Consider the following 27,225-nt stretch of genomic DNA (forward strand, 5'->3'; position numbering starts at 1 on the left):
AAAGTCGGACGCTTAACCGACTAAGCCACCCAAGCGCCCCAAAACTCCAGTTTTAAAAATGGGCAAAAGAACAGGGGCTAGTGGTATGGCAGATATGCACATAAAAGGATGTTCCACATAATTAGCCATTAGAGACATATAAATTAACAGCATAAGAAAGATGCCACTACATGGCTAGCAGAATGGCTTAAAAAAAATAACGGTAATTGTTTTGAATTATTTTTAATTCATTCATTTTAATTATGTGGGGTAACTGAAACTCTCATTCGGTGCTGGTGGAGGTGTTAAAATGGCACAGCCACTCTGGAAATCAGTTCGGCAGTTTCTTACACACATATGTGCGTCACAGGACTCAACGGCAATTTCACCCCCGGGCATTTTCCCTTGAGAAATGAGACCTTACATTCGTGCAAAACCCCTGTACCCGAATGTTTACAGCAGCTCTATTCCCAACTGCTGAAAACTGGAGAGAACCCAAACGTCCTTCTCTGGTCATGCAGATAAACAGACTGTTGTATATTCATATAATGGGTTACAACACAACATTAAAAAGGAACAAACCACGGATATATTTAATAACATGGACAGACCTCAGTAGAATTATGCTGAATGGAAAAAACCAACCTCAAAAGCTTCCATTTACATAACATTCTTGAGGTGACAAAATGATGGTAATGCAGTGATTGGTGGTTTGCGAGGATTCGGGGCGGGGGAAGCTATTTGAATGGAGGGCACAAGATAGTTTTGGGGGCCCCGTAACTCTCGGTAACTGTGGAGAGGTGGCTACCTAAATCACACATGTGTTCAAAGTCAAAGAACTATGTACCCCAAAACAGTTCATGTTCCTCTATAATTTAAGAAATAAAATTAATAAATCGAAAAATATATTCTGTTTTATTTGGTTATTCATTTGGTAACATCACTACTTTTCCAAAAACGTCCATTATTGACAGATGTCATTCACACTGTTGGTGAAATGAGCCTTTGGCAACTGGCCTGGGAATCTAAATACAACTTACCACGATATTTTCAGGGGGGGAAAAAAAGCATTTTGCATCTCCACCTTTACTTCACGGAGAAGGATGACGTTGATTCAAAGTCAAAGAAGCAAGACGGGGCCCAACTAAGACTAACAAGGGGGGTGGGGGCCGAAAGGAGAGCTGTGTGCAGCAAACAGGGTCAGCACCAGTGAGTGGGGGTGGGTCCCTGGGGAGAGAGGAAAGGACAGATGTCCTAAGAGAGAAAACACTGAGCCTGCAGGGAGGTTGAGCTTTTAATCAGCGGCTTATTTATCTTAAAGGGGCTGAAGAAACTGTATCAAAAAGAAAGAGATTGATCCTTTCAGTCACCAAATGTTAGCGTGGCTACTCTAGGCCACCTGTCTCCCTCTGCTGGGGCTACCTGTACAGACCACCACAGACTGGGGGACTTAAAAACAACGGAAACCATTTCTCACAGTTCTGGGAGGGCTGGGAGGTCCAAGATCAAGGCCCCAGCAGATCCCTTGTCTGGTGAGAACCACTTCTTAGCTCATAGACGGCATCTTCTCGCCTGGACCTCACACGGCAGACTGGGCGAGGGGGTTCTCTGGGGTCTGATTCATAAGGGCACTAATCCATTCCTGACGGTTCTACCCTCATGGCCAAACCACCTCCCAAAGGCCCCCACCTCCTCCAATCACAGCACTGAGGGTTAGAATACGAATATAAGAATTTGAGTGACGACATAAGCATTCAGTCCATTGCACCACCCGTCAGTAGTTAAGGAGGCGCCAGGGCAAGATGCAGTAAATTCCAGATGTAAATTTTTTTTTCTTTTTACAGTAAATACGCACACATACGGTATTTGTGCCGGGTGGATGAGGACCCAAGGAGGTACCCAAGCGGCTGCTACCACGAGGTTTGGCTCTGAACAGAATGGGTCAAGTACAAGGTCAGCCTACCTGTTGTGGTGATCCTTCTGCCGACACTGTTTCAAGGTGCTTCCTGTCCACAGGTTCAGAGCCACGCTTGGGAAAACCAGCTGATCTTTCCCTGCAAGAAGTTTCCGCGTGGGGGCCCGGGAGGGGGCGTGGCCTTGTCAAGCTCCATGAACCCAAGGGCCTGCAGGGCCTGAATGCAGATTCTGCCAAAAGACTGCACTTTGTGCCGGAGGTTATCCGCGTCCACGAGAGAGCAGCCTGGAGCCCGAGCCGGAGCACAGAGGAAAAGCTCTGGAGGAAACGAAGCTAACCCCGCAGGCTCCCGGCTTCCGACGCACGCGCACGCGAGGCGTCCGAGGAGGTCATCCGGAGGAGACGACTTCCGGTTCGCCCTCGCACAAGCAGCGGTTCCTACCCCCTCCCCTGTCCTTGAACTGTGAGCACAGCCCACCATTGCCACACTAGGAGCCTCTCAAGGACGCAGCCCAAGGGAGGGAGGTGCTGGCCGGTACCAGGACTGAACCCGGTTTCGGCCTCCGTGTAAACTGCTAAGATTCTGGCTGCAGGTGCGCAGATCTACCGCTCTTCTAAGTTCCCGGGCGTAGTAAACCCACCACCTAGGATCTGGGGTCTGGCGTGGCCGGTCTCTTGCTTCCCCCTGGCGCCCCTCCCCACCCACCTCCCCACCGTGCAGAGGCCGGTTTCGAATTTTACCTGGGGATCCCCTGAAGTTTCAAACCAGCACAAAACCAACGCACATCATCTGTTGCCTTAGATGGTTGGCGTGGGGCACCCGGGTGGCTCAGTCTTAAGCCTACAACTTCAGCTCAGGTCTTGATCTCGTGGTTTGTGACTTTGAGGCCGGAATTGGGCTCTGTGCTGACAGCTCAGAGCCTGGAGCCTGCTTCAGATTCTGTGTCTCCCTCTCTCTCGGCCGCTCTCCCCACACATGCCTTGTCCCTCTCACCTTCAAAAATAAACATTTTTAAAAAAATTTTAGAAGAGATGTTTGGGCTGCTGTGGTGCCCTAGCGCTTTGGCCAGGAGCAGGTGGGGACCGAGCCGCTCAACACGGTGCCTGCCTGTGAACAGTTTCCTCCAGCAGCAGCAGCAGGTGCTGAAGGCGGTGGGGCCAGGGAGAGCCCAGGTCTGGTCACGACTGAGCCCACAGCTGCCCACACCAGGGCTGGGTCCAGACTCTCTGACTCAGTGCAGACACCCATGGACCAGGGTACATTTCTTTTCTTTTTTTTTTTTTAATGTTTTATTTATTTCTGAGAGAGAGAGACAGCGTGAGCAGGGGAAAGACAGAGAGAGGGAGACACAGAATCTGAAACAGGCACCAGGCTCTGAGCAGTCAGCACAGAGCCCAAGGCGGGGCTCGAACCCACAAACCGTGAGATCATGACCTGAGCCAAAATCGGATGCTCAACCGACTGAGCCACCCAGGCACCCCCAGGGTGCATTTCTGCAGACTCTGTGGTCACATGTGATTCTGCAAGTGCCAGGACACTCTTGGATTGAAACAGTGGAGTTTAAATCCCTTCATCTGGGGGCACTCAGTCAGTTAAGCCTCCGGACTCTTGGTTTTGGCTCAGGTCACAGTCTCACAGTTTCTATGTTCAAACCCTATGTTGGGCTGTACGCTCATAGCACAGAGCCTTTTTGGGATTCTCTCTGTTTCTGTCCCTCTGCCTCATCTCTCTCTCAAAAATAAATTTAAATAAACAATAAATCCCTTAGTCTTGAATGTGAGCTGAAGCTAATAACTTTCGTGACTCCTTTCAACAAACAGATGTGGTGTAGGTGATGGTATATGACTTAGGATGTTAGGTCATAAAGAACATACAGCCCAGTGCCTCTCTCTCTCCTCCCCCCCACATTGTCCTGGGGTGAGACAGCCACCATGCCATGAGGCGTTTCAGAAGCCCTGCAGAGAGGCTCACACAGACATGCCTTGAGGCTTTCCATCAACAGCCAGCACCGCTGGGAGTGGAGTGAGCGCGTGGAAGGGCCACCCTCCAAGTGGATTCTCCTGCTGCAGCCAAGCCTTCAAATGACCACAGGTCCAGCTAACATCTTACACCCCTCAGGAGAAACCCCAGTGGGACACCTGCGGGGCTCAGTCAGTTAAGCATCCGACTCCTGATTTCAGTTCAGGTCACGATCTTACAGTTCATGGGTTGGAACCCTGCATCGGGGTCTGTGCTGACAGTGTGGAGCCTGCTCAGGGTTCTGTGTCTCCCCCTCTCTGTCTGCCCTTCCCCTTCTCAAAATAAACAAACTTTTTTTTAAATGTTTTATTTATTTTTAGGAGAGAGAGAGAGAGAGACAGCGTGNGAGACTCCCCCAGCCGGAACAGCCCGGCCAAGCTGCTCCTGAATTCCTGAGCCACAGAAATGCTGAGGGATAATAAATGAGGATTGCTGCTTTGTGTTCCTAAGTCACACAGCATTAGATAACTAGTGCAGAGTCCATATGCATCAGCCTGCATATGCGTTATTTAATTCTTATTTAATTATTTAATTATCTTAAATTCTTTAGAGAACTTATTTAATTCTCTTAAAGTGCAACATCTCATTTTACAGATCAGCAACCTGCTGCCTGGAATTATTGAAGAGCTGATCACGGTCATGGAGCTAATTTACAGCCAAGCTGGAATTCACACGCAGGCCATGCCGTACAGGTCATCCGAATGAGTGTCAGGCATTGGAGACGCAGACGTGAAAACAGGTAAGTAAGGCTTTGATCAGAGACAGAGGGTATGGAACAGAAGGGTCATCAGGCTCAGCTGGAAGAAATGAAAGAACTCAATTAGCAAATCCAGTAGGGTGAGGAGTAAGATCTCGGGCAAAGAGAAAAGCGAAGCAGATGAGAAAAGGGCAGAACAACGGAATGGTTTGTATTCTTTTAATGGCAAATGAGAGGGCAGCCCAGAACACAGCGGGAATCCGTCAAAGTGGAGAAAGAGGCTTTGGCAAAGCTAGCCTGCTCATTTTCCGTCTCTCATTTTCTGTCACCCGGGCAATAGGACCTCCACCCTATAGTAATGGTATTTAAATGAGAAGAGTGTCTACAAATGAAGTAACTTGCAGTTTTATTGGTGCTAAGGTTCACATTCCTCAAGTTAGCTCCACCTTATCCGGAGATCGCCTCCGAGCAAATCTGAGAGTTTTGTTCCAGAAAAAGAATGAAACCCTAAAAGGGAAGGAACATGAAGAGTATGACAAGGACTTGGCCTTGGCTTCCCGGGAAGCTCTTCCATAAACCACTGATCTGTTTCTTTCTCCCATAACTCTGGAAGGAGTCAGGGTTAAGTCATAAAGGTTGCAATTTTCCAAGCCTGATGTGCTCTGGCTTTAATGCTGAGGGAAATCCTAGAACTCAAGGCCCGGGGCTGGCCAGCCAGTCACTCCCAGGGCTCTGTGTAAGGGGTCGGAACCCCCCACGTGCCATGCTGCTCTACCTGCTTTGGCCATTTTTGCAGAGAACTGGGCTGCCCACAAAAAGTGTATTTGTTTCCTAGGGCTGCCTTGCTGAGTAACAAACTGAGTGGCTTAAAAGAACAGAAATGTCTTATCTGAGGTCTGGAGCCCCGATGTCCAAAATCAAGGGCTGATCAGGGCCATGTGTCTCTGAAGGCTCATGTGGGTGGGGGGGGGGGGNGGTTTGCTGGCAATACTGGCTTGCAGTTACAGTCCTTCACCCTCCGTTGTCAGATGACCGTCTTCTCCGCGTGTGCCTTTGTGTCATCTCATTAGGAAATCAGTTGTGTTAACGTATAGGAGGATTAGGAGGAACTTAACGGAGGACCGCGGGGGAGNAAAGGAAATCAGTCATGTTAGATTAGCGACCTCATCGTAACATGATTACATCTGCAAAGATCCTCCTGCATACTAAAGGCACATCCTGAGGCATTGTGGGTAAGGATTTCAATGTAAGACTTTGGCTGGGGGGAAGCATTCACCCCATGACAGAAAGGGAGCAGAATCCAGACTCAACGAAAATAGACCAAAGGAGAAATGACCCCGAATGAATAGCCCAAGTTGATTCACACTCTATATGTACCCACCTGCACTCCTGTGACAGTCCTTCCTTTGTCTCGGCACGTCACTTGCAGTCCCCACAACATCACAGTTCACCTCAGAGATAAGGTGCCAGACAAAGAATGAGACGACTCAGCCTGACTCTGCCGCTGACCGAGCGTGACTTTCCCAAGCTGTCCACCTGATCAGTGACCTTCAAGCGAGTATCCCTCAAACACACAGCAGCTCATGGGTCACTTGAGCTTTCATGAGGCGTTCACACTGGGCAGGAGTTTCAACTCCTCAAACAGATGCTCTTAGCTCCCATCGTGACACCTGCCACTCAGCCTTCTGGAAAACAACAGGCAAAGAGGACGCCCATCCACAAATACTTAGAGGACGATCTGGAAATGGCACACATCCTTCCTGGGCACATCCCATTGTCCGGAACTCAGCTATCCGGTCACACTCAAAAGCCAGGAAGGCTGGGTGGCCATGTATTGAGCTAAAATTCAGGAGTTTCAGGGCACCTGGGTGGCTCAGTCAGTTAAGCATCTGACTCTTGATTTTGGCTCAGGTCAAGATTTCATGGTTGATGGGATCTAGCCTTACATAGGGCTCTGGGCTGACAGCATGGAGCCTGCTTGGGTTTCTCTTTCTCCCTTGCTCTCTGCTCCTCCCCCATTCTCTCTCACATGTTCTCTCTCTCTCTCTCTCTAAATAAGCTTCAAAAAACATTTGTAAATTACAAAAATAAAAATCAGAAGTTTATTATGCAAAGTAAAAAGGCAAGGATATTAGTGGAAACCTGTCACATACTTTAAATATATATATATATATATTTGTATATTTTATATTGTGAACGTTTTCTGTGTCACGATCTTTAAAAATATTATTTTAACCTTTGCATAGTTTCAGCCCACTATTATATAGTTGTATAAAAATTTACATCATTATTTCTCTCTTACTGGACATTTGTAATGTTAACTTTTTCACAGCATAAATACTGGTGGAAAGAACAAAGTCACTAATCTTTTTTTATTTATTTTTTTAGTGTTTATTTTTGAGAGAGAGAGAGAGAGAGAGACTGAGCACAAGCGGGGGAGGGGCAGAGAGAGAGAGGGAGACACAGAATCCAAAGCAGCCTGTGCTGTGTCAGCTGTGCTGACAGCTCAGAGCCTGAGACAGGGCTCGAACCCACACACAGGGAGATCATGACCTGAGCCAAAGTCAGATGCTTAACCAACTGAGCCATCCAGATACCCACCCCCTCTACCATCAACTGTATTTGTATACTGCTTTACAATTTGCAAATACTTAACCACGTACCATCTCATTGGCTGGCTTCCACAGTGATTTTTCTGCAACAACAAATCTGACACTACATGACTTAAACCCTTTGAAGTATCCAGGACACACTCAGATTCAAGTCCAAATTCCTTAATATGATTTATAAGTCTCCATGACTGCCATACCAATTAGTTTTTACTGAGGAAAAAAAAAAAAAACACTCAAAATTTAGCTGATTAAAATAATAGCTGTTCATTTAGCTCATGATTTTATGAGGCAGCAACCAGGGCTGGGCTCAGCTGGGCAGTTCTTCTCATGAGCTTTTCTGGGCTCACTCGTGTGTCTGTGGTCAACTGCAGGTAGCTCATGGGCAGGCGTTTTTTAGGCCTCTTCTTTGCATCATATTTATTAATTTCTCATTGACCAAAGCAAGTCCCATAAGCGATTCAGATTCAAGGGATGAGACAGGAAATTCGATGACCCCATTGATAAGAGGAAACGAACATGTGGCCATTTTGCCATCACCACAACTTCCTTTTCTAGTCTCAGCTCTTTGTGTCCCTTTCTTCATCTCCATGGACTCTGCTCCAGCCAAACTGAACTGCTTACAACTCCCCATCCTGCCTTGTTCCTCTACGCTTCCAGGCTATGGTTCAGACTGATGCCTTGCCTGCTATGCTCCTGCATGACTCACCTAGCTTAATCCAGCGGGGTCCCATCCTAGATGTCCCTTCCTCCAGGAAGCCTTCTCTCATCTCTAGACAAGAGTAGGTATTCTTTCTCGGCGTTCTATGGGCTTCCTCTTCCAACCCCTACGAGGCTCTGTTACAAATGTCTGTTTTCTTGTCTCTTCCTCCCACAAGACTATAAGGGACTTGAGAGCAAGGTTTTTTTACTCTTGCATACTTGATATCTAGTACCAGAAAGTAGGAGCACAGTATTGGTCTACTGACTAACTGCATATGAATGAGGAAAAGAAAAGCAGATATAGGAAATCGTGTTGTACATCTGTAAGCACCAGACATATCATGAGCATAGAATCTTTGTGTTGGAGGGGACTTTGGTCATCTTCTTGTCTATGCATAAATCCTTGGTGCAACATGGTTAAAAATTGCTCCTCAGTCCATCAGACACAGCCGTGGGGAAGAGAAAGTCTCCCATTCATCAGAGCTCATTCTATTGCTGAGCTGTTTTCAGGCTTAAAACTTTCTCTTTGCCATTGAGCCCAAATCTAGTGCCTCCTGCCTGTTGTGCGAGACCTTCCATCTGAAGCCTCAAAGGACAAGATTAATCTGATTCCCACACCACAGACCTCTTCAACGGAGATCTAGCAACTGTTGCTCTTAGCCTGTTCTTAAAGCCCTCACCATCCTGCTGGCCCCCTCTGGGCATGCCCCACATGTCTCTGCTTCTCTTGGAAAATGACAGCCAGAGCTGGACAAGATCTTCCCCTGGGATTGAGAGATGCATCTCTCTGCGAACCAGTCATCAAGACCGTGATGGCAGCAGCGAGGTCGGGGAGTGCTGGGAATCGCAGCTCCCATAGAAACAGAACTCAGGCACAAATCAAAATATTAGGATGACATTTCTAAAAAGCACGGTTTCATCTGGCACTGGCATAAGGACAGCCTGAATCTTTTTTTTAATGTGTTTTTACCATTTGTATCCAGGTCAAGTTCCCCTCCTCCTCACCCCCCACCCCCCCGCCAAAGCTCAAACTTGCCAGTTTTCGAATACGTGTTTCTGGTAGAAAGTGGCAAGAGATATTGAGGTACATTTCATTATGAACAGATAAATAAACAGCTTTGGAATAAAGCAAACAGGGGATCCGACAACTAGGTCCAAACTGCAGTAGGCATGTGCACTAAGGAAGGGATCGAAACCTCCCAGGGCTGTGCCTGTCCTCATCACCTCCCGTTACCTGTGAGGACCATGTGTGTATTTAGAGCTTGTCATGTGTCATGCTGAGTACACTCCTGCATTTTATGCATTTTAACACGTAACCCACTCTAGGAAGAAGGTTCTAGTATTCTGCTTGATTTGTAGAAGAGGAAAGGGAGACTCAGAATGTCCATAGAAGGTAGGTAGTAAGGCATCTGGTAGACATCAGAGAGCTGGGAAGGGGCAGCCCTGGGCCGTAATGCCCGGGTTCTCGAGCTCAGGTACAGCCACAGCCATTGACTACTGTAGCAGTCTTTGCATCTGCATGCGCACCCTGAAAGTCGGAGCAGTGGCTGATTCCTGTCACTGATGGTGACCGAGAGGAGCTGCCACGGCTCAGTGACCACAGGGCTCCCACGGCAGCTACGCGCCGCCCTCGGCGGTGAAGGCCTGGCACAAACTCGGCTCAGCATAATACTCCGTCAGTCTCTTCCGGGTTTGGCAGCCGTGGCCAGCTTTGTTGCTATATTGGCACACTTACCCAGAAATAGACTAGAAAGCAGGAAAAATTTTAAAAACGAGGGCGGGCGGGGGAGAGAAACCCCACTCTGCTGTGTTATTTCGCTAACAGCCTTAACTCTAATAAATAAAGACTGCAAATGGGAAACGCACGCATGAACTGAAAATAAGCGGAGTGAATCATGGCGTGCAGCATGTACCGTGTATAAATATTCATGGTAAATTACCTTTTATGCCGACACCATGGTTCTCCCGTGTGCACTTAAGGGCTGAGTGCTTTCCAAAGGCCTTAGTTACCGACACAAACGCCTATGACTTTTGTGAGAGCTCAAGGAGTAACTAAGGACTATTAGCAGAGCCCTGAAGAATGCCAGATCCCGGCGTAAGCCCCAGAAGCTCAAGCACCCTCTCTGCTTCTGGCAAGAGAACAGTAATCCATCTCTTGGTCTTTCCTAGTCAATGGAAACTGAGCTGAGGGGGTTGAAATCCTTAATCTTAGCAACAGCAGGATCTGGTATTTGAGCTGCAGAGCTTAAAGAAAAAAAAACCCTGTTGAAAAGTTCAAATCTAGGTAACTAGTTTCTGAAAGAGTCTTTTGTATGAACTGGAGACGGGCTGCAAGGGAAGGAGGAGTGAGGGCCACTCAGGGAGGTGCCCAGGATTTGCTGGCTGCTGGGTCTGTACCATTCCGGCGGTGGGGGTGGCAGGGGTGGGGGGGGGGAGGCATGGGANGGGCTGGTACGGACTGTCACAGCGCTCCATGGAAAGGCCGACAGGGGGAGTGAGTGTGTCGGAGGTTCAGGCGGCATAGAGGCCAACATTCCTTCCCTCGTTCTGCTCTGGCCTCCCAATGACCTTGGGGTTAAACTCCAGTCAAGTCCAATGGCCGTGATAACACTTATCTCACTCTGTGCAGTGTTGAGCTGCTTCCCACCAAAGGCAACGCTCTCAATGTGAGCTGTTGGAATTTCCTTACAGGAACACAGAGACGTGTTGCAATCCGACTCCCCAAGCCATCCCCAAGTGTTCCTACCTAGGCAAGGGAAGAGTGTGGCGTATGTCGTCTGTGAGGGATCTGTGTGTTTATATTATGCTGGGTAAGTGCCTGCATGGGAAAAAAAAAAAAGATCCTACACTGATTGTGTTCTAGAGACCGGCAGAATGACTTTCAAGTGTTAAACCTGCCTTTCTCCTTGCCCCTGGGTGCAAATTCATTACATCAGCATTTCCTTCAAATAAGGGTATATAGTCCATGAAGTGAAAACTTTCTAAGTATAGCTTTGGATGTTTGTTCCAGTTAATTCAGCAAGCACTTCCCGAATACCTATGATGAGGCAGGGATTACATTCAGAGCCAGCAGTGCCAGCATATCTAGCGCGGAGAAGCAAGGAGACTCCCAAGTCAGATCTGATTCAAATTCTGGCTCTGCCTCTTGGACCTTGGAGACCTTCGGTAGATGCTGAAACTTTTGGTGTCTAAAAGTTTCTTCATCCATAAAGAGTGTTAACAATGCCCCGTAAGGCAGACGAGAGGATTCAATGAGAGAGCATGTCTGGAACCAAATAGCCTTTATGCGTGGGTGCCGGTATTAAATCTCAGATGCTACCTGCACAGAGGGCACAGCCTGACGGGGCCTTTGGGCGGATCAGAGCATCTCAGTGTGTGAGTCTTGAATGACTGTGAATGCAGCTCTAGGGAAGGACAGGCACAGGGAAACTAGAGAGAGAACTGATGGTGTGGGGTTCAAGGGCAGCCTTCTAGATGAAGGACCAGCAAGGACAAGTGGAGGGAGTTGGGAACCTGCAGGCTATTTTCAGAGACGTGGTGTCAATCCGTGACGCTTGGATGTAGGAGAATTGGGAAATAGTTCTATTTCCTGTTGCTGTTAGAGAACCTTGGTGAAATATCTCTGGCTCCCTATGATTGGAGCATTTATGGATGTTTACAATTAAAATATAGAAGTAATTAATTAAAATAAAACATAAAACAGATTTCAAGAGAGAGAGTCCTATATTGAGTACCCACAGCTCTTTTGCATACATGATTTCCTTTCATTTACTCCAGATAACCCATAAGAAAATCATTGGTATCCCACCTTAACAAATGAGGAAACTGAGGCTCAGAGAGGTGACACGGCTCATCCAAGTTCACACCATCAGTGAGAGGTGGAACTGGAGTGCCTAACCACCTTGACTAATGAACTTTGGCCGTGGGCAGTGGGAAGGCAGGCACCCTTCTCCATGCAAAGAAGACTCACCTTCTTCTGCATGTTTGTTCATCTATGGAATATCCCTGGGAGATACAGAACAGAATTCACAGAAATCTAGGTACCACAACTTGTTCATGCTCATGCAGAAAGTTAAGGCAGAAGAAGGACCATGTGTGGGGCACCTGGGTGCCTCAGGTATCAACCATCCAACTTGGGCTGAGGTCATGATATCATGGTTTGTGGGCTTGACCCCCACATTGGGCTGTCTGCAGTCAGAATGGAGCCTACTTAGGATCCTCTGCCCCCCTCTCTCTCTGCCCCTCCCCTGCTTGTGCTCTCTCTCAATCTCTTTCAAAAATAAATAAACATAAAATTTAAAAAAGGACCACGTGGAAGGTCTGTTAATACCAAGACCGGAGATGGACGTATCTCTATGATACATCAGCCTCTTTGATGATAAGAGCTTGTGTCATCTTCATACGCTACATTCCACACATCCTGCATCTTGGCAAGTGGAGTCCCCATGTTCTGCCCCTCCAATAACCCAAATAACCCTTATTCTTTTGAGAACCATTACTTTAGTGATTAGTAGCTTAAATCACATTTTCTTTATAATAGCACATTCCCACACAATGTGAAACGGCAAAGAAAAGATGAGACAAGCACAGAAAGTGGGTTCGAAGAAGTATTTGAGCATTTCTCAGGACAGGAGACACAACACTTAAAGTTTCCTTTGATACCAAAGGAAGCACAAACTCATCATTACTTGGGCTCTGGGAGGGCCACATGCGTAACCCAAATTATTCCAGGTAGGCCTTGCTTCATGCACTTAGCCCTAAAGCATCACCAACTCTTTAACCTTTGATATAGAAAATAGAAACACTAATAGTCATGGTTACCTTCCGTAAATACTAAGCAGCAGGAACTGAAGCCCTGAAGGTCATTGGCTGATGTCATCAGCTCCACCATACTGTGAGTTGGTCTTGCTGGATATCTTCTCTTGACCCTCCACGGCCATCCTCACCCTCCTCCACTTTGCTCTCTCTCAGCCCCGGGAGGCTGGTTTGTAAGGCTTCTATCACCTGCCCTAATGCCCTCCAGCTTCTTCTTGGGTTTGGCCAATAGGCAGCCTCAGGGCAACAGGGTTTTGGAGAAAGGAAGGTCAGGAAGGTCAGCTTCTCTCCTGTGAGGCCATTTCTGGTAGACTGAGATCTTGGCTTTTCTCAAAGAGGCCTTTTCTAAGCACCTCTTCCTCCTTCTGGTTCCTATCACTTGTCTCTGGCCTCTTTCCTACTAGCCTACATGCAGCCACAGCTTTATGCGCCTAACCTGAGTTACCTCACTACCTCCTGTGGTTTCCATGTATTTATAGCTTCCCTTTTTGTAAATAGGCCCTGTTTGAATGACTCTAACCTGAGGGCGGTGCCTATGCCCTATCAGGATCCTGATAAAGGTATTATTATTATACCCATTGTACAGACAGGTCTCAGAGAAGTGTAGCAACTTGGAGGTGACCTCACAGAACTGGATTTCAAATCCAGATCTGCCTACATCCAGAGCCCATGTTCTTAACTGCTGTTCTGGAACAGCAGTGAATGGTTCTGGATGGCAGCAAGCTGGGAACCCTGGGAGATGCGGCCCCTAGCACCTCCTCACGGGAATGTGCGGTGGGCAGAATGACACAGTGCAGACAGCGTGGGCACTCGCCAACCTCTTCATCAGGCAGAGAACTTACCCAAAAGAAAGTGAGCAAAAGACAGACATCCTCACTGGGCCTGCTGCCCCCGCATCCCGGACTCACTGTATGATGCTGGGACAGACAAAATCTGCATGTGCAGAGAGGCTATGAGGGGACATCAGACACATTTAAATCCTGGTTGGGAATCCTATTCCAGAACCCCCACCAGGCTTTCTCTAATGGCCCCGGGGTGAAGCCAAGAGAGACTCCCACTGGGGCCAATAGACAAGGACCAGGTATAGTTGATTCTTTATTCGAAAGGAAAATCAGGGGCCACATTTGACCCCCAGCATCTAATTCATTCACTCGTCCCTAGTAAAATTCAGAGCCAGGACTAACTAAAGATGCCACGTGTGTCTGAGCAGGTCTGACCTCCGCATGCTGGTTTCTGGCTTCTAGCTCAGGAAGCTGAATGATCTTTATTTCATTCTGCAACACTGAGCCTCCCTCTGCAGAGTGAGGAATATATCATCTCAGGCCGCAGATTAAGTGAAAAGAATTTTTTAGCCAAAATAGTTACATACATGCATTTCCATAAATTAGGAAGAAGTCTACTTCCTTTGACTAAAGCACAAAGAGATTTTAAGCGAGGATTCTCAACAGTGTCTTCTTCCAAGGAGTTCTTATGCCTTTCTTGGCACCCATGGTACTGACTTACATTGACAGGTCATCTCCTACACTGGAAAGGGAGGTACAGATCTTGTACCTCCTTCATCTCTCCATCCCTGGCCCAACACAATGCCTGGCATACAGCAGGCACTCAATACATAACACAGGAGGACCCCACTCAGATGCCTCAGAACACCGTGAGAGAGCTGCCTTCTTCGGAGTGTGTTCTGTAACTGTATGCTGACTCATCAGCCTCATCCACGAAGAGAAACGCCATATTTTATTTAATTTTGTAACTTCCATGTTTGGAATATCTTGACGGCTCAAAATCTGTTTTGTAGGAAAAATGGAGACAGAAAACACAGCAAGCAAGAAATAAAGCTTCATTGTCTTTGGCCCTCTTGCATTGCATGGAGATACTTAGACAGCCCTTGGGGTTGGTGTCACAGAGTGATGTCCATGGGATGCCCCAACCCCCAATTCCCCAAAGGGCTACATTTCTACCATGGAGTTACCTTATAGTAAGGACTGTGGACTAGAAGAGTCTGATAAGCAGGACTCGGGTGGAGTGGGTCACAAGAGCAACAGTTTCCTCCCTCGCCCAGGTCCACTCTGACTTATTCCTGAGATCTCAGGTCAAGTGTCCCTTCCTATGGGGACCATCCCTGGCTCTCCATTCTGTATGTAGCTGTATATTCACTAGCGTGACCTGCTTGGTGAGCACCTGACCCTCCTGAAAGTTCCATCAGCTGCATCTGTTTTGTTCATTCTTCTATTCCCAGTACCAAGCATGACATCTTCCAATGAGGTATCTAGTAAATCAGTGTTGAATGAATGAATGAATGAATCAATCAATCAATGGTCCCTCTATGCTCAACTCCTATTAGACCACATCTTCTCATTCCTGTCCAGTGTTCTTTCTCTTAATACCAGCCATTTTAAATATTGTCTTTTATGTGTACGTAGGAATTGAGGGTTTCTGCAAACCAATCCTTCTTGCCCACCCTCCCGTCTGTTTACATGGGTGCCGTCCCTGCAGGTGGCCTACCCAACATCTTGGCTGCCTCATAAAAGAAGCCATTAACTCTAAACCAGTGTTGTTGTTGTTGTTGTGTTCTAAACCAGTGGTTTTTAAACGTGCTTTCTGTAGAAGACCTCTTTTAAAGTCTGCACCCAACAAACTGTAGTATATCCTTTCAATGGAGTATTATTCAGGGATAATAAGAAATGAGCTATCAAGCCACGACAAAACATAGAGGAAAGTTAAGTGCATGGCACGAAGTAAAAGAAGCCAGTCTGAAAAGTCTACATGTTGTATGGTTGCAATGATAGGACACAGGGAACACTATGGGGACAGTAAAAAGCCGTGGTTTCCAGGAGTTCAGGGAGGGCTGAATAGATGGAGCACAGGACACTTGTAGGACAGTGAAACTATTCTCTGTGACACTATAATGTGGATACATGACGTCATGAATTCGTCAAAACTCCTAGAATGTACAGTGATGAGTGAACCCTAACTTAAACTATGGACTCTAATAATAATGTATCAGTATTAGTTCATCAATTATAGCCAATGTACCACACTAAGGCAAGATGTTAATAAGAGAGGAAACTGGAGAGTAGAGAGGAAAGGGATTTTGGGAACTCTAATTTCTGCTATGTTCCCGTAAATCTAAACTGCTCTAAAAAGTCGACTAATTTTTAAAAATCTGCATCCTAGCTGGTCACTCAGTATATAAAATATAAGAACGGGTGGACCCTGGCTGAAGTAGGAGTGCAATCCTGCCCAGATTCTACCCACAAGCACGTCACAGATCTTACTCTCCCCCTTGCGGGTCCCTGAGATACCACTATGGAAAAATCCCCATTGGAATAGGTGGTTACGTGAACTCTTCCCTGGCTGTGCCTGCCCCCCAGCCGCCTTCCCCACCCCCAGCACCACAAGCGCACCCTAAATAGTCTGAACTGGTTCCTTGCTCCATAGCCCAACCTTGAAAACCACCTCGGGTCCACAGTGCCATTTTATTCATTTATTTAATGTTTTTATTCATTTATGAGAGAGAGAGAGAGAGAGAGAGACAGTGTGAGCAGGGGAGGGTCAGAGAGAGAGGGAGATACAGAATCTAAAGCAGGCTCCAAGTTCTGAGCTGGCTGTCAGCACAGAGCCCGACGCAGGGCTCGAACCCACGAACCATGAGATCATGACCTGAGCCAAAGTCAGACGCTTAACCGACTAAGCCGCCCAGGCGCCCCAACAAAGTGCCATTTTAGAAAGGCACACGGCTCTCCTTGTGGCTTCTCATGGACCATAGCACGATTTGCCTGATTGGAATGTCATTCTTCTCATCTTGGCTTTTCTGTTTCATCAGCTGAGAAATCCCAGTGTGGGCCCAGGCGTCTCCCAGACAGGTCTCCCCAGGCCCCGTGGGTATGGGGGACCACGGAAGAGAGTGGTGAGAGGAAACGTGGATTTTCAGCCGGCTGTATGTGAAGCCAGCCTGTTTTCAGGTTCCAAAGTCACAGCCAAGACTCCTCAGCAGTCCTACTTACAAACACACCCTCACTGCTAACACAGAGTCGAGATTTGAATTCAGCAGCCCCTTGAAGGCAAACCAGAACCCGTTAACTAGAAGTGGTGACCCCACAATTACTAGCAAAGGTTCGCTGGGCAGAAGGGGAGGCTGTGAAATGCCGCAGGGTACCAAGACCGTTAGGGGCCAGATCCACCAATTAATGGAGTGCTTCTGAGTGGTGGTTGTGTCTGGGAGTTTCTGAAATGAGCTGCACCCGCTAAGGCCCCCGGGAAGGGGAGAGCAGGCTCACGGGGTCCTGCAGCAGTGAAGCATGTGACACAGCAGGTCTATGGCTACCCCGCAGAGCCTGCCACAAAGCCTTTCAGGAATCTCTGCTATTTGTGGAAACTGGATCCCATTCCCCAAAGGCCAGCATTCCTATGCTCCAACCACCCTCAGTGGTTGCTTTTCTTTCCTGTCCCTCACTCCAATTAAAAAGGCAAGAGTGGGCCCTCACACTCCACTCCAGCTGGGGCCCCTCCATGACACTCACCTGGAAAGTTCCCCGTCAGTGGCCATGCAAAGCAGAGGCAATCCCAGCAGTTTTCATGCCCATACACTCACCGATCATAATGCGAAACGTCCTCAGCATACTCTTAAATTCCTAATGGGATTGGAGGGGGAGAAAGTAGATCTTCACTGATAGGACCAGTGTGCTGGTTAAGGACTCAGGTCTTTCTTCTTTTGCTCTTGCGTGTTCTGTTATCCCCGCACAACGTCAGGGGTGGGTGAGTGACAAGGCCAAGTCACTGCTATCGTATATTTGCCACAAAGAACACCCAGTAAAGAACCTTCCCACTGGGGCCAGCAGTGGGTGTTCGTGTGCATTTTTTCAAAGATATGGGAAGTTTGTAGATTGGTGTAGTGTTTTGGAAAACGATCGACACTGTGTTTGTTAAAATCAGTTCTCCCTCCTGACCAACTAACAAAACAAACACAAAATATCCACAAAAGAGTCCGTGAGGTTTTCTGTTCACATGGCCCCTGTGAGTGTCTATGGGCGTATAGTCGTCTTTTCTGGACAGTAGATCTCCATTATCCCGGAGGAGACACCCCTTTGTTTCTAGGGTCGCGTCTCTGAGATCCGTCTGTCGGCAACCCCTGTCCAAATATGCCTTCTAGCGGGAGCTGCCAGAGATGGTACCCTCATTGCTTCGCCACAGGAAGGGCATTTTACCGAAAGCAGATCCATCGGAGTCCTTCCCAGTGGCATTCAGAATGGCATTGAAGCGGGAAAGCCCCACTTCCCTTTGCTGGAAAATTGAGCAAAGTGGTTCCTGGAGCTGAGGGTCAGGTGTGGCTTCAGGCTCAGCGGAAGGCTTGTGTCTACAGGGATGAAGAAGACATGTAGAGAAAAGCAAAGACGTGATGGGGAGAGCCCTGTGGGCCTCCAAGTCCTCGGTTCAAGGTACACGCGGGAGACTTAAACCTCGGCTCCTCGTACACACAGCCCGCATAGACCCCTCCCACGCTGATTCGCGTCTTGGCCATTGGACTGGCCGAGGCTGGTAGGACACCAGCAAGTGTGATACAGTAGAGGCTTGGAAAGCACTTACATGTTGGGACCTACTGTCTCCCTTGCTGCTTTTAGAGCTTAGCATGAAAAGAAGCCCAGCCTACTAGAGACAAGTGGCTCAGCCGACAGACAGCACCATTTGCTGGACATAAAAGGAAGACCGTCCCAGATCACCTGGCCCCAGTTTCGTCACACGAGGGATTCCAGAGACCAGCAGAAGAGGCAGCAAGTTGAGCCCAGACCGAAATGATGGGACAGAGTTGTGAGCAAATGAAAGGGCGATTGTTTATTTCTCCCTGTTTTAGAGTGGTGTGTTGCTTAACAATAAATAACCTGTGACTCTCTGGGACCTTCCTGCCACCATGTGAAGAAGGTGACAGCAGGACCAGAAACCACATAGAAAAAAGATCCCAGGTGTCTCAAAGCTCCCAGCTACGCCAGCCATCTGGCGAAGGTCACAGATGCAACACTAAACCCAGCAGACACCATACGGAGCCCAGGTGAGTCTCCCAGACGAGCTGCCAATCTATAGATCGACAAACAAATAGATGCTTATTTAAACGTAAACTTTAAAGGACACCAATTTTTGGAGTGGCTTATTATTCAGCAATAATCCCATAACTTTTTTGCAGCTGCCCATTTTTGCCTTTCTCCTAAAGCTACTGTCTTCCCCATTTTTCCCAAATCTGTGAAAGATTGTTCAGTGCATTCTTCATATCCCATCATTCCTCCTCGTCTGAAAAATTGATTTTGTATAGGGGAAGCAATGTGTCGCCTCAGAATACTCTGTCCGTGTCCCTTGCAGCCCAAAGTGGTTATGTGACACAGTTGAAGCCTTCAAGAGTGATATACCAGTTGAGGAGGTAGACCATATCCCTTCTACTTTCCGCCTTCCTTACTAGAATATAGATGTGATGACTGGAGCCAAAGCAGCTCTTTTAAGACCAAGCGTTTGTTTGTTTGTTTGTTTGTTTGTTTGTTTGTTTGTTTGTTTTTAAAAAGGAAGAAAAAAAAAGAATCACCAAGATACCAGACCTGATATTGCTGAGCTGCTAAAGCAATGCCAGTGACCATCTAGCCTCCAGAATTGTTGTCGTACCAGAAAAACAGAAAATTGGTTTCAAGACACTGTTTGAAGTGAGCTGCTATTTTACACAGCCAAGTCCAACTGTAAGAGAAAGGAGTTAGATTTCTATCACTTGTGACCTGAAGAGTCCTGCTCAGTGACCTGGTCTTTCCCCCAGGGAGTCCGTGGTCGTCCCTCCAGATACTGTAAGGTACATTGCTCCCTCTTCTCTCTGGCTCATGTACCAACACAGCCATTTCCCTCTTTCACCTTAAAACAGGCAATATAGGTAAATATTTTCAGAAAGCACTTTATTAAAACCCAAAGAAAAACACAAATAATTACAAGAAACATAAACAGCATGAAATTGCCTTGTTCCTATCACGTTTGATCCTCAACTCACCAATTAAGCTTTATGAGCCCCCTACTCTCATCTCTTTACGACAGTGGTTCTCACAGAAGAATCAGCAAACAGAAGCATCAGCATCACCTGAGAGCTTGTTAGAGCTGCAGATTCCCAGGCCTGACCCCAAACCTATGGAACCCAAAGCTCAGGGATGGGGCTAGTCACCCCTGCAGGTGACTGTGATGTAGGCAGGGTTGAGGGCCACGACCTTATGATAAATATTTGCCATATAATAAGACAACAACCTGAGCTCCATTCCTTTTCTTTTTTTCTTTTAATTTATCTTAGTGTTTATATACTTTTTGAGAGAGAGAGAGAAATGGAGCATGAGTGGGGAGGGGCAGAGGGAGAGGGATACAGAATCCAAAGCAGGATCCAGGCTCTGAGCTGTCAGCACAGAAACTAATGCAGGGCCCGAACCCATACAAGATCATGACCTGAACCCAAGTCAGACGCTCAACTGACTGAGCCACCCAGGGCCCCACCCCCGCCCCGAGTTTCTTTTCCTTAGACAGTGTTGGGTAAAGCCTAGGGTTTGGAATCGAAGAGAATCTGGTGTCATATTGTGACTCTGCCATACTAGCTGTGACATCCGGGGCCAGTTGATTAACCTCTGACTTCTTGTGGTCGTAAGTTTATTCACAGGTAAAACGGAACACTACTTGTTAGGATTGTTTAAGAGCTGCAGGATGCCTACACCATCCGGCCCAGGGCAGGAGTTAAAGAAAGTCAGCTAGCTCTGCATTTAAAGTCTGCACCTCAGTTCTGTGGCCACAGGTCAGTCCAGCAACAAAGGTTCGGTACATGCAGCCGAATTACTTTCAAAACTAAAAAAGAAGTTCCCTAAGTCCGGTTCAGATCTCCCAAAATGCCTAAATACTCCCTTGTCAGCCAAGACGAAGAGTCCACCTCATTTGTTAACCAATGTGCGGGCATTACCGGTACCCATCAGGCCCCAGTGGCCAGGCCTTCCCTGGCTGAGGTTGGAGGAGCAGCCCCCTCTCTCGGGCATTTCCATCCTCCTCACGTCCACGGCCCTGCCTTCAGTCTACCTCTTTCTGATGAGCCCTAAACAGCCCTTAACTGTATCATAAATACCTTGAGAGTTAATCCACATTCAAAAGCAATCATCTGCTCAGAGGAACCAATTCAGAAACAGCCAAGTGTAAGATAGACACTTGACCATGTTTGTTTGTTTGTTTAATTTACTTTTTCTTTAAGTTTACTGTTTTAAATAAGGAATCCATATCCATGATGAAAAGATTCAAGAAATATAAAAGAGGATGTTATGCAAAATTATTCTCTTTCGTACCTCTGGGTAGATTCCCTACCCAGAGGCAACTATGCTTACCAGCTTTGTGGATGAACTTTCAGAATAGTCTACATATGGAAAAAATCATGGGACAAAAACAATAAACATAGTGATATGTATATGTATGTATATATATACATATATATGTACACACATATATATTACTCTATTTGTTTTCCAGAAAAAGGAACATGTGACATGCACTACCTGCACCAAGAATATGGAAAAGCATGGGCAAAGGAAGACTAATTAATAGGAGACCTTCATAATCTTCAAAGTCCTGTCTGAGGAAGCCAGAGAATGTGGATGATACCATCTGCAACATAAAAGAATCTGAGCCTATGTCTCTTGGGTCTCTGGCTACACACACTCTCTTGATGATCGTATCCATGTGTGCATGAGTGTGCAAACACACAGACATGACCACGCCATCTTTTGGGATCAACGTTCTCAATGACACCAGTCTGGTCACTCATCTGTTGCAGACTGGACTTCCAGGCTCTGGGATGAATTGCCTCTTGAAGGCCCTGCACTACTGACTGGCACCCTGTTCACTTTTCTCACACCCAAGGCCGTGTAGCAACATCCAGTTTCCTGGGGACTCACACGTGACGTTGTTCAAGCCTTAAAACCCAGTCTGCCTGACTGCGCACTTCCTCCTTCTACACTTCTGACGCCACTGACAAGCAGCGGATGGGACCTTAACCCGTCTCTCCCCATATTTGACACATGGGGAAAATGAGACCCAGGCCTAGGCCCAGAGAAATGCCCAAAGGCACATGGATAACAATACATCCTGGATCAGGACTCTGGGATCAGCTTGGGCTTCGCGACACAAGAGCTGTGTTTTCTTGGTTCTGGAGCCTCAGTTTGAATATATGCAAAGGGGAGAATAATAATTACAGATAGAATGATTAAGAGTATAAAACAAATACAGGCAAAACACCAAATAATGTATCCTATAGAATAACAGACTTTCCAAATTTTAAGTTGCACTCCAGTATTTTTTAAAGAGGTTCAAAAACAAACAGAAAAATGGGGCGCTTGGGTAGCTCAATCAGGTAAGTGTCAGACTCTTGATTTCAGCTCAGGTGAGATCTCACGGTCATGAGATGGAGCCCCACGTTGGGCTCCATGCTGGGCGTGGAGCCTGCTCGAGATTCTCTTTCCCCCTCTGTCCCACTTGTGCATGCACACACACTCTCTCTCTCTCTCTCTCTCTCAAAAATAAAGGGGCGCCTGGGTAGCTCAGTTGGTTGAGCGTCTGACTTGGGCTCAGGTCATGATTTCGCGGTTAGGGGGTTCGAGCCCCATATCAGGCTCTGTGCTGACAGCTCAGAGCCTGGAGCCTGTTTCAGATTCTCTCTCCCTCTCTCTCTGCCCCTCCCCCACTCACACTCTCGTCTCTCACAAATAAACGTTAAAAAATTAAAAAAAAAAAAAAAGAGGCAGAAGCAGAAGGGGTGGCAGAGACAGCCAAGGCTTCCTTCTGCAGAGGGGTGATGAGCAACTAGCCACACTTACTTACCTGCCGTTGACAGTATACAGAGCAGACCCAAGGTGCCCGTGACTGCTGGACCAAGGCTAAGCACTCGGTAAAACAGGAGCACACATTTCCAGGCATATCTCCTCAATCCTGCCCACGGATCCCACGGAGCTACCCAATGCCACCCCAGCGCTGTGGCCACTTTCATTTCTGGGCTTCCAGACGCGCCGGAACACAAGCGTCTCCCTCCTCTGCACCCAGGCTCATCTTTCCACCTATCATACTCAGGCCCTCGAGTGACCGCTAGATGAAGTCTCCAGAGAAATCTCCCCTGAGGATAATTTGTCAAGCACACGATTCGGCAACAGGGCAGGGAATCTTTCCTGACTTCTGCGGATAGGGGCTTACATCGCAGCATGAAATTTGTTTACCCTTATCTTAGCGCACAAGAACAAATCATCTCACCCTCCTCATAAATCCAGCAGCCCTGCGTCTGTGCGGAGGTTTCCACGTAAATCTCCAGCAAACCCTACTTGACTGACTGTTCCCTTTGTCTACTGCCTTTTCCTGGCCCCGGCTCACAGGAACAGTAGTCTCATCACCGGACACGCTGGGGGTCATCTGCAGAGATAACAGAAGAAAAGAAGGCAATTCAGCCATGACTCTGAAACTCCACCACCCAGAGCAGAGTGTGGCTCCTCTCTCCCGGCTGAACTGCCTGGGCTCCATGAGCCAGAGAGTCCCACCAAACCACAGTGAGATCTGCCCTCAGCATCCTGGGAAACCCGAATTTCCCAGTTTGCGGGGCCCCTTGCGGTCTTACTTGTTCAGTACAGGGGTTAGTATGAACAGATGGTCCTGAGTAGGGTGAAACCCCAGTGGGTTTTAAATGACCTCAGCGGCCATTTAAATAACGTGGATCAAATAGGGGAAGGGGAACCCTCTGTACAGCTAAAAGGTAATGCGACCGTTGATGGGGTTTTGGGGTGATGGTGGGGTTCAGAGGCGATGGCCAAGAAAGAATCCTTGAAGACGGCTGTGGTTCAAAAGGTGGTTTTATTAAAGCATGGGGACAGGACCCATGGACAGAAAGAGCTGCACTGAGGTTGTGAAGAGGACTGATTATATGCCTTCAGGTTTGGCGGGGGTTAGGGACAGCATAAGTCTCTAAGGAATTTTGGAATCAAGGTTTCCAGGACCTTGAGGAGCTTGCTGTTGTTAGGAAAACGTCATTTATTACTGTTGAGTAAAACCTCAGTCATGAGACCCTTCAGATGTATATCAGGGGCCATATGCTGGGCTGGAGAATAATTGCCAGTATATACTCGGGAGTTAAAGATAAAGGAGGTTTGCAAAGGAATTTTTATGTGTTTAAGGAGACTCCCAGGATCCTGGGAGGTCAGGATAATGTTAATCCAAGAGTCCCTCTTGCCCCCAGCAAAGTGTCATCATTGAGGCATGAGCTTCTAGAGGAAGGTCACTCTCCAGGCTTCAAGGACTTGTCAGTGAGCTGTAGGCAGTAAGGCAATTTAAGGTTCCATTTGCCTTTGTTCCCCACATCGCCATGGCAAGTACTTAACCCCCCTCACATCTTGATGAGGGTGATATTGGGGTTCCAGGAAACGGAGTCTATAGGTTTCTGGAGATTGGGCTTGGGATAAGATTGCCTTTTTCCTGCAGTTTACTAAGTTATTCATAAACTGAAGGAGACTCCTGTCAGTTTAACCATTCATTTTCTCTTTGTTCCTAGGCAGCCTGGAGCGCCTAACAAATATCACATATATTTCACCCTTGGGGGTGGGAGGGGCAGTGCTAGCTTGGGCTTTGCCCTCTGCTTGCCGGATACTCCCTTATCAACCGTCAAAGCAAACCACCTTGGCCTGGATGCGTAGGCCTCAAAGACAATAGGCTGGCTTAGAAAAAAAAAATGTTTTTTAATCATTAACAGTAACAATAGCTCCAGAGCCATTATCTTACAATGCAGAGCTCCACAGGGCTTAAGTCATCTGGCTTTAACCATTCAGGTGTTATTACCTGCAAGTGCTCACTATAGCCCAGAGAGGGGTGCACTGTTAAAACTAGGGAACTGAAGCACAGAAAGGTTAAGTGAGATGCCCAGGGTCACACAGAAGTAAGAGGTAAGAGCTTGATTAAAGCAGGTGGTCTGACTTCAGAGTCTATGTTCTAAGACCCTGCTTCCTAAACACTAACGTGCACAAGAATCTCCTGGTGACCTTGTGCTAAGCTGCAAGTTCTGATTCAGTAGGTTGACTACGAAGTGGGGGCCTGGGGGCCTGAGATCCTGCATTTCCAACAAGCTCAGCTCCCAGGTGAGGACCACACTGCCAGGTTAAAGACCACACACTCGGAGGAGGGGCAGTCTAACCAGCACTGATGAGGGGGCACAGGAACCTGCGGGCATAGCACAAGCTAACAACACCCTCCCCCCCATCCAGGTATGGTATATATGATTTTCCTCAGGCACTCCTGCTGCCCGTGAACAAAGGAAAGGGGAAAAAAAAAACCCAAATGGGTAACTGATAGAGATCAGTCTTGCAAGACATGGGTCTCTATCACTTTCCAAATATCTTAGGAAACTACAAGAAAAAGACAATCTTATCAATAGCCTAATCTCTAGAAACCTATAGACACCATTTTGGAGCCCCAGCATCACCCTCCCCTCCATAGCGATATGGGGAACAGAGGCTAGAAGGAAGTGTCAGGCAAAATTAAATTTCTTTCTAACCTGCAGCCCATTGACAAATACTTGAGGCAAATACAGTCACATTTCTCCGGGAACTCCCTACCGTCATGATGTTAATGCCTGACGAGGGGGAAAACAACCTTAGTGTGACAAGAGCTAGGTCTGGGATATCTTATGAGTCTTCTTTAGCATAAGAAAGTCCTGCTGGGGGGGGAGGGCTCTCTTTTGTCTTTACCTCCCCCAGCTCCATAGTATATGACCAGTGTGGGTATTTCTGCCCATAGGTCCTGTCCCTGTGCTCTAATAAAATCACCTGCTTTGCACCAATGACATCTCAAGAATTCTTTCTTGGCCGTCAGCTCCGGACCCCCATCACTCCAAATCCCATCAGCACTCTACAGGGGAATGGAAGCCCCAGATGTGGGTCCCCCGGACGTTCCCTGTCTCCAGAGAAAGAACAGAAACTGGGAGCGAACCACTAGAAATTCTGCAACCATTTGACAATTCCTGTATCTCTGTAAATCTAATAACAATTATTTTTTAAACATTAGGGCTTGGGGCGTCTGGGTGGCTCAGTCGGTTAGGCATCCGACTTCGGCTCAGGTCATGATCTCACATTTCGTGGGTTCGAGCCCCGTGTCGGGCTCTGTGCTGACTGTCAGCTCAGAACCTGGAGCCTGTTTCAGATTCTGTACCTACCTCTCTCTTTGACCCTCCCCGCTCACGCTGTCTCTCTCTCTGTCTCAGAAATAAAACACTAAAAATTAAAAAAAAAAAAGAGCTTGTACTCATGGTATTATTTTTACTGCATTTGTCTAGTCATTGATATCGATGTTATTCTGCAAAGGTACCCCACACAAAGGGTTAGAAATTACAAACACAGGGGCGCCTGGGTGGCTTAGTCGGTTATGCGTCCGACTTTCGCTTAGGTCATGATCTCGCGGTTCGTGGGTTCGAGCCCCGCGTCGGGCTCTGTGCTGACTGCCAGCTCAGAGCCTGGAGCCTGTTTCAGTCTGTGACTCCCTCTCTCTCTGACCCTCCCCTGCTCATGCTGTCTCTCTCTCTCTCTCTCCTAGAAATAAAAAAAAAAAAGAAAAGAAAAGAAATTACAAACACAGCAAGCAAACAAAACAAACAGCCTGGTCCTTCCCCACAGATAATGTGAAAATTCCTTCTCAGGGATTACTAAACTGTACTGACCCCCCAGTCTATGGGAAGTCTAGGACCACGGGATGTGTCTGTCTTCCCCACCTCAATTTCGCTTCCGATTGGTTCCATTTTCTTGTGGTTTTGGAGCAGTTCTGCCATATCTAGCCCCTCATGCAGAAGAAGACTGCCATCCATAAATAAAACCCCTCAAGTAATGTGAATTCTGTTTTGTCCCTTGCTCGTAGTTTTAGAACATATGCCAAGTCACTCAACTTCTCTGAGGCTCCTTTACCTCATCTGTAGAATAAAGCCCCCCACTGTGTGGCAACATGGGGTGAAATGCTGTAAAGCATGCACAGGGCTAAGCACAACACCTAGAACTACCATTAGCAATCAATAAAGAGCAGATACAATTATTGGGGAGGGGGGACTGCAAGAAATAAATTCATAGCAGGTATTCAGTGACTCCAGCATTTTGGAGAAAAATACTCTTGATGCTCTGCTAGGCACTGGGAAGGCAAGATGCCGCGTTTCTCTCCATAAAATTAAATTAAGTTCTTTTCAACTTAGGATCGCTGGTGCCCAATTTCTCACAAAAGTCTACTACTACAGTCAGATTTTAATCCTAACCACGAGGCAAGAATAGTGCCCCGAGGCACTGCAAGATGTGCGATCATCAAGCAAAAATGTAATTATTTTTATTCTACTCCAGAAACGTAGGCAGGTAGGTGAACTAACACAGTTTAGAAAGATTTTCAGTAACAAGGAAGGAAACAAGGCAGATTTTATTTAACCTTCAGTTAAGCAGAAATCCAGCTAACT

At 47.3% G+C, this 27,225-nt stretch overlaps 1 protein-coding gene and 1 long non-coding RNA gene across 2 annotated transcripts in view; one reads left to right on the plus strand and one right to left on the minus strand.

Annotated features, from left to right (window-relative positions):
- The first annotated feature begins 2,290 nt into the window (after nucleotides 1-2,290).
- Nucleotides 2,291-27,225, plus strand: part of LRATD2 (LRAT domain containing 2) — a 37,542-nt gene continuing 12,607 nt past the window's right edge. Inside the window, 2 exon segments of the mRNA XM_077764166.1 lie at nucleotides 2,291-2,487; nucleotides 4,509-4,653. The gene's annotated coding sequence lies outside the window, so the exon portion shown is untranslated.
- Nucleotides 17,220-23,165, minus strand: LOC144231657 (uncharacterized). The gene is made up of 3 exons (XR_013335134.1): nucleotides 23,016-23,165; nucleotides 17,942-18,090; nucleotides 17,220-17,368 (listed from the first exon to the last, which is right to left on the minus strand). It is a non-coding gene; the product is annotated as an uncharacterized LOC144231657 (long non-coding RNA).

Source organism: Crocuta crocuta, unplaced genomic scaffold (genome assembly GCF_008692635.1).
Source record: "Crocuta crocuta isolate KB4526 unplaced genomic scaffold, BGI_CrCroc_1.0 scaffold260, whole genome shotgun sequence".
NCBI classification, from domain to species: domain Eukaryota; kingdom Metazoa; phylum Chordata; class Mammalia; order Carnivora; family Hyaenidae; genus Crocuta; species Crocuta crocuta.